This window comes from Nematolebias whitei, chromosome 1, assembly GCF_014905685.2.
Source record: "Nematolebias whitei isolate Nwh7 chromosome 1, NemWhi1, whole genome shotgun sequence".
In the NCBI taxonomy this organism is placed as follows: domain Eukaryota; kingdom Metazoa; phylum Chordata; class Actinopteri; order Cyprinodontiformes; family Rivulidae; genus Nematolebias; species Nematolebias whitei.
The window spans coordinates 47,637,639-47,643,663 of record NC_056498.1 but is presented as its reverse complement, the minus strand read 5'-3'; positions in this window follow the sequence as shown (position 1 = coordinate 47,643,663).

Genomic DNA, 6,025 nt, shown 5'->3' with positions numbered 1-6,025 from the left:
AATATTATTGTTTATCGCAATAATTTCTGAGACGATTAATCGCCCAGTAAAATCTGTTATCGTGACAGGCCTAATTGGAATTTAAATGATTGTATATTTTATGGTTTCATTTTTTTAGATAAAGTTAACTTTAAATCTGAGCTGTCAAAAGAGAAGTTTTTTTTGTTGTTGCTGTATTTTCCTCCATTGCAGTTGAAGTTTCATGTTCTGATTGTTAAACAAATGTTTTTTTCTTTACACCGTTGCAATGATCTGTTGAGGACTTGTAAGATGACAGCTGGGCTGTAAGGATCTATTGTGGCTGCTCAGTGCGGCTGCAGAGTGATTGAAGGTGTGCAAATGAATCATAAAGTAGCCCCCACCCATACAGCAGCCACTCGATGATTTCCTGCAGAAACACTAAATGAAGCAAACAGGTCTTCACACCAGAGAGTGGAGTTTAAAGGCAGGAGACAAAAACAGAATTATTAGAAACAAAGACAAAAGTTTTAAGTTGATTTTAATTGTTTAAAGACTTTCATGAGTCAGTTTATTACATTTGTTTTTAATTTTCTGCAGCATCTTAGGAAAACGTTAGCCGGTTTTACTTTGGTGTTCTTTTACGTCTAGTACCAAGCAGCTCACAGCATGGGACTGATGTGTGTGGCAATCAGCTTTACCTTACTAATGTGTGCAGCACCACTCACACACAAGCACGGCAAGTTAGTACAAAAATTAGAAATTTTGTTCTTTAAAAATCCTCCACACTAAAATATTTGTCCAGGCATTTGATAAAAACAATGCTTTTTGCCTGTGGCCTGCAGCATAAAATTATAGTTCGACCAAAGACCTGGAAAGCCTGACACCGTCCTTTTAATTAAAGCAGGAAACGATTGTTGTCAAGCAAACGGACGGAGATGTGAGAGATGGAGAATGGGAGCAGGATACAAAGGAAGCCGGCGCAGGAATACGGCAGGGGATTAAAGACAGTGAGCGAGTGTTACAGACCCCTGGCCAGCTTGCTGCTGTAATGAACATTAGGGCTGCGGCATAAATTTAATGACCTGTGAAACAAACAGCGAGGCTGAGACCAGTGCCTCTGAATGCTAAGTGGCTCTATTATTAATACCAGCTCAGAGATGCACCCATGTAAACACACTGATAGTCTGTTTCCTCCACGGCAGTCATGTGATGGCAGTGTGCTTTCTGAATCAGGGTCATGTCTTTTTGTACCTGCAAAATTAATGGCACATTGTCCATTAACAGTCTACCTGAACCAACTAGCAGGATGTGAATAACGTTACAGCTAATGGTGGTGCAGGTTAGTGTTCTTCTTAATGAATGGCTCAGCAATGGTTCAGGTGGTGAAGTGGTAATAAACGGGATCTTTGCAGATTACGGTTTCACAGGTTAGCAAAGGCAAATGAATTGCTCGGTGCATCCTACGCTCTTTCGCGACATGTCATTAATTTGCACCAAAAATGGTAAAGTAAATGCTACCAGTATGCAGTCTATAAAATGTTTATTTTAATCTGGAAATATCTTTAAAAGCACAACTTAAAAGTCAGCCAGATGGCCTTAAGGAGAAATAATTAACTTTTGTTCACAGCGTTTCACTGGGACACTGCAGATAAAAATGAAAGATCTGTTTATTAGGAAGACATTGGTTCTAATTGGCCACTTTTTTGTTTCCAGATATGTCTGTCGCGATAAACAATAAATCAATTAATTGCAAGATAAATGAAAATTTTATGGACTTTATCGTTTCTTCGTGTTTCTCTTTCTACTGAAGACACTGGATGACAAAAGGCTCTGGTGCTCTTCACTGACCCCTCCCTTTCTCTTTTCTCCCATTTAAAATCTGTTTTAACGTCCAAAATCGTGTTTTTGGATCATTAAAAGCTGAGAAGCTAAGCTACGAGCTAAGCTAACAGGGGGACCTCGGGGAAAAAACCTCCGTCTTGTCGAATCTCCAAAATTCACGGTTGAAACTCGTGCCTTCGTCTAACAAGTTGTTTTTCTCAGCAAAAAGAAGCTGAGAACTTGTGTACATTTTTTTTTTTTAAATTAAAAGCTTTGTGTGAAAAATGTTATGCTAAAGACCTCAAACCACACCGAGCGTCCGCCATTTTGAGAACCGGAAAAAAGGAAGGAGAGACAGCCCATGTCACGTCAAGGGGGCCTCCCTCCCATTTTTTTTAAAGAGACACTGCTCGCTCCCTCACTATCCATCCTTCAGTTCGAACAGTATTTAAAAAGGTACTATATGCAAAAAAAATAAATAAAAAATTCTTAAATTTGACAATAATTACTAATTATTGTCAAATTTCAAACAATATTATTGTTTATCGCAATAATTTCTGAGACAATTAATCGCCCAGCAAAAAATTATATATATATATATATATATATATATATATATATATGCAATCTCCAAATGGAAATTTCTTTAAACTGAGGTTGTTCAAGGAGCAATCCACAACAGGTAAGATATTTATTACTCATAACAGCTGTCAGACAGGTCAAAATATCCGGTCAGTATCTTTGAGTCTTGTGAGCTGCAGGGATTGAACCCATCGTCCCGTCTGACCTGCGGTGAAGCTTCCAGAGGTCCAATCCCATTTTCTTACTTTGTGTTGTTCTGTCAGCAGGTGAGGACCACGGCAGGTAAAGTGTACATAATGTAGAAGCCATGCACTAACTTCACTTGAGGAGCATCCCTCGTCGTCGTGTTGTGTAGAAGGACTCGCAGGTGCCTATTTATGATAAAGGTCCTGTTTTTGTTTATGATTTGTGCTTTGATAAGGTTGTTTTTGTGTTTTTGTTCTTATGACCTGTCGTGGTGGGCGTTCAGTCTGAGCTGAATATGCTAACACTAATTATAAAAGAGGTCACGAGTGACCGGGACTCGTTTAAGTGCCTAGAAAATGAAGGATTATCTTTAACATTTCCCCTTTTTTACGTTATCTAATCAGCTGCGATGGCCTTTGTGTATGAGTTTTAGTGTTTTCTTTCTTTGTGTAATGTTTTTATGAATGCTAGGCTCTCACACCTAGACCTTTTTTTTTATCTGCTTCAGCAAATGTTCACAGTTTATATATCACACTGTTATATTCAGAAGTATACGTGCTGCTGTCAATAAAGGTTGTTTTTATTTGATTATTTTTATTGTTTCATGTCACAGCATCTTTTTTTTAAATAGTCCCAGTCCGTGTGGCGTCATCGTTTGATGGAGCCTTTCCAGATGTGTAAGCTGCCCACGCTAGAAACACTAATGCACCCCCATACCATCAGAGAGGCAGGCTTTTAAGCTGTATGTTGATATCAGGCAGGTTGGTCCCTCTCTTTAGTATGGGGGACGTGTTCGTGGTTTACAACAACAACAACAAAAAACATTTAAACTTTCAGTTTGATCTGGTCTGATGGAGGATTCTAGCCGTTTACAAGTCCAGCATCTTTGCTGGATGCAACCCCCGTGACCCAAAAAAGGGAAGAAGCGGGTAAAAGATAATGGATGGATGGAGCACATCTTGTTCTAAAACCTGGATATAGTTGTATGCATTGATGGTGCTGTTCCACAAGCATTAATGCACCACCATACCATCAGAGAGGCAGGCTTTGGAACTGAGCTGGCGTATGGCCCCCCTCTTCTTTAGGCGTCTTTGTTTCTTAAAATAAACCTCAGATTTGGACCCGACTGACCTCAGAACAGTTCTGGACTTCACCTCAGTCCATCTGAAATGAGCTCTGGTCCAGAGAAGACGGTAGCGGTTCTGGCTGGTGTTCACATCTGGCTTCTTCTTTGTCTGATAGAGCTTTAAGCAGCATCTGTGGATGAGCGGTGTTTACAGACGATGATCTGTGGAAGAGTTCCTGAGACCCAGAACAGAACCAGACCTGGTTTTAATGCAGGGGTCCCTGAGGGCCCGAAGGTCACGACCATCCAGACCTTCAGCCTCGTCCTTTGAGCTCAGAGATTTCTACAGATTCTTCTAATCTGTTGAGATTATGAACAGGAGGTGATGGAGATTAAAGTATTTCATTAAGGAACTTTATTCTGAAATTGTTGCTCTAGACGGTTTTTATTTTTCCAGATTGGAGAACTTCTGACAGATTCAGCCGTCGTCCTCCTGACCTGTTGACCTTCACCTGATTAGTTACAAAATTCTCCTCCAGCTGTTCCTCATTTGAACCAGTTAGTTTCAGAACCTTTTGTCGCCCCCGGGCCCAACGTTTCCGAGAAGCATCGCTCCTTTCAAATTTACAATTACTGTTTTTTATGTACACTTTCTTAGTTTACAAATTTGACATAATTCCTGCGCTCTGTTGTAAATGACATGTGGGTTTATGAGATTTTCAAACCTTTATGTTCATTTTGTTCTCTTTAAATTTTACACATTTATAAAATTAGTTGAACATGTTACTTCTCAGAATGTGTCTAAATGAGAGAGAATTAGAAGACAAAGTCACTTTTATAGCTTTAGAAATGCTGCAATCATAAATATGTTTGATTAAAAATGTCTTTTAGGAACACTTTGTGAAACTAAACTTAAGATTTTATAAAAGAACATTCAGCTAATCGAGACAATGATCCTCCACTGCCAGCAGGGGGCGGTGCAGCTCCTGGTAATTCATTTTATGTTGCAGGTAAAACATTTTTACTGCTTTTAAGCAGCTTTTTTAATTTGTGCTTTTGTTTAAACTTTGTAAGCTTTTATCATTTAGCTCCTGCGTCCTCATCTTTGTGTTTTAAACTTTGTATGAAAATATCTTGAGTTCATAAATACGCGAAAGTCCATGTTCAATAATCCTGGTATAAATCCAACAATGTTCAGTCACGGCATCCGGACAGTTTATTTATTTATTTTTCTGAGACGTTTTGTCCTTCATCCAAAGGACTTCTTCAATCTGAGGAGCCACCAAACAAACTTATTCCCACAAACAGCATACCCCATAGTGGGGAAAAACCAGTTTGCTGCTGCTAAAATGGCCTCCAGTTGATAATCTCATCAACGGATTAGAAGAATCTGTAGAAATTTGAGCTCCAAGGACGAGGTTGAAGGTCCGTATTTGATGGTTGTGATGTTGGGACAGGTCTGGCCCTGCCCGGAGGCCATCTTGGCACCAGCAAACTGTTTTTTTTTTTTTTCTACTGTGGAGTGTGTTTGTGGGAATCAGTTTGTTGGTGGCTCCTCAGATTGAAGAAGTCCTTTGGATGAAGGACGAAACGTCTCAGCCAAAAAAAGAAACCATCCAGATGACCTGACTGAACATCGTCGGTTCATAAATACGGGATTTCCCAACTTTTTAGCTTTCTGACCCCAAAGTAACATCAGTTGGAACCTCGTACATCTTTGAGCTCAAGTACACAAACTTTGCTAAAACAAAATAATTACTAAACTTTTCCTCCCATTTGGCTTTTCGTGTTATCTTTTGTAACAAAAAGTTTATGTTGTGTATGTGTGTGTTGGGGGATCATCTCGGAACCACAGACCTCCTGGTTTGTGGCCACAACGGGGCCCCAGAACCGCTGGTCTACTGTACGAGCACTGCAGAGTACACTTAAACATCAGTCTGTGATAAACAGTCTCTGTGTCTCCAGATGTGTAACCTGCTCATTCCAGATGCACTAATGCACCTCCATACCATCAGAGAGGCAGCGTTTTAAGCTGTACGGTTGGCGAAATACTCTGCAGATTTATTTATTTTTTGCTAATGGGTAATGCTTCTCCGTTTCCATGCGAACCTGGGGGAGAAACCAAATCCAAATACTACCTTGGCATCTGTTCTGACCTGCCTGTCTGAGGAGGGAGGGGCTCACTGCAATGTTTACACCTCTTCTACGAGACCAAACGCCTTTGTTTTCCTCGACGTTTGAAACTGTTGCAGTAGGAGGAGAAATGCGAGTTAATGGAGTTAAGCATCTCGTTCTACTGGTAATGTGAACCTGCGTATGTGAGGTCGTACAAGGACACTTCCTGCAGCCAGTTGTGATGCTTGAGGCTACTGAACTGTTCTCTGTGTTTGTTCAACAAGGTTCTGAACT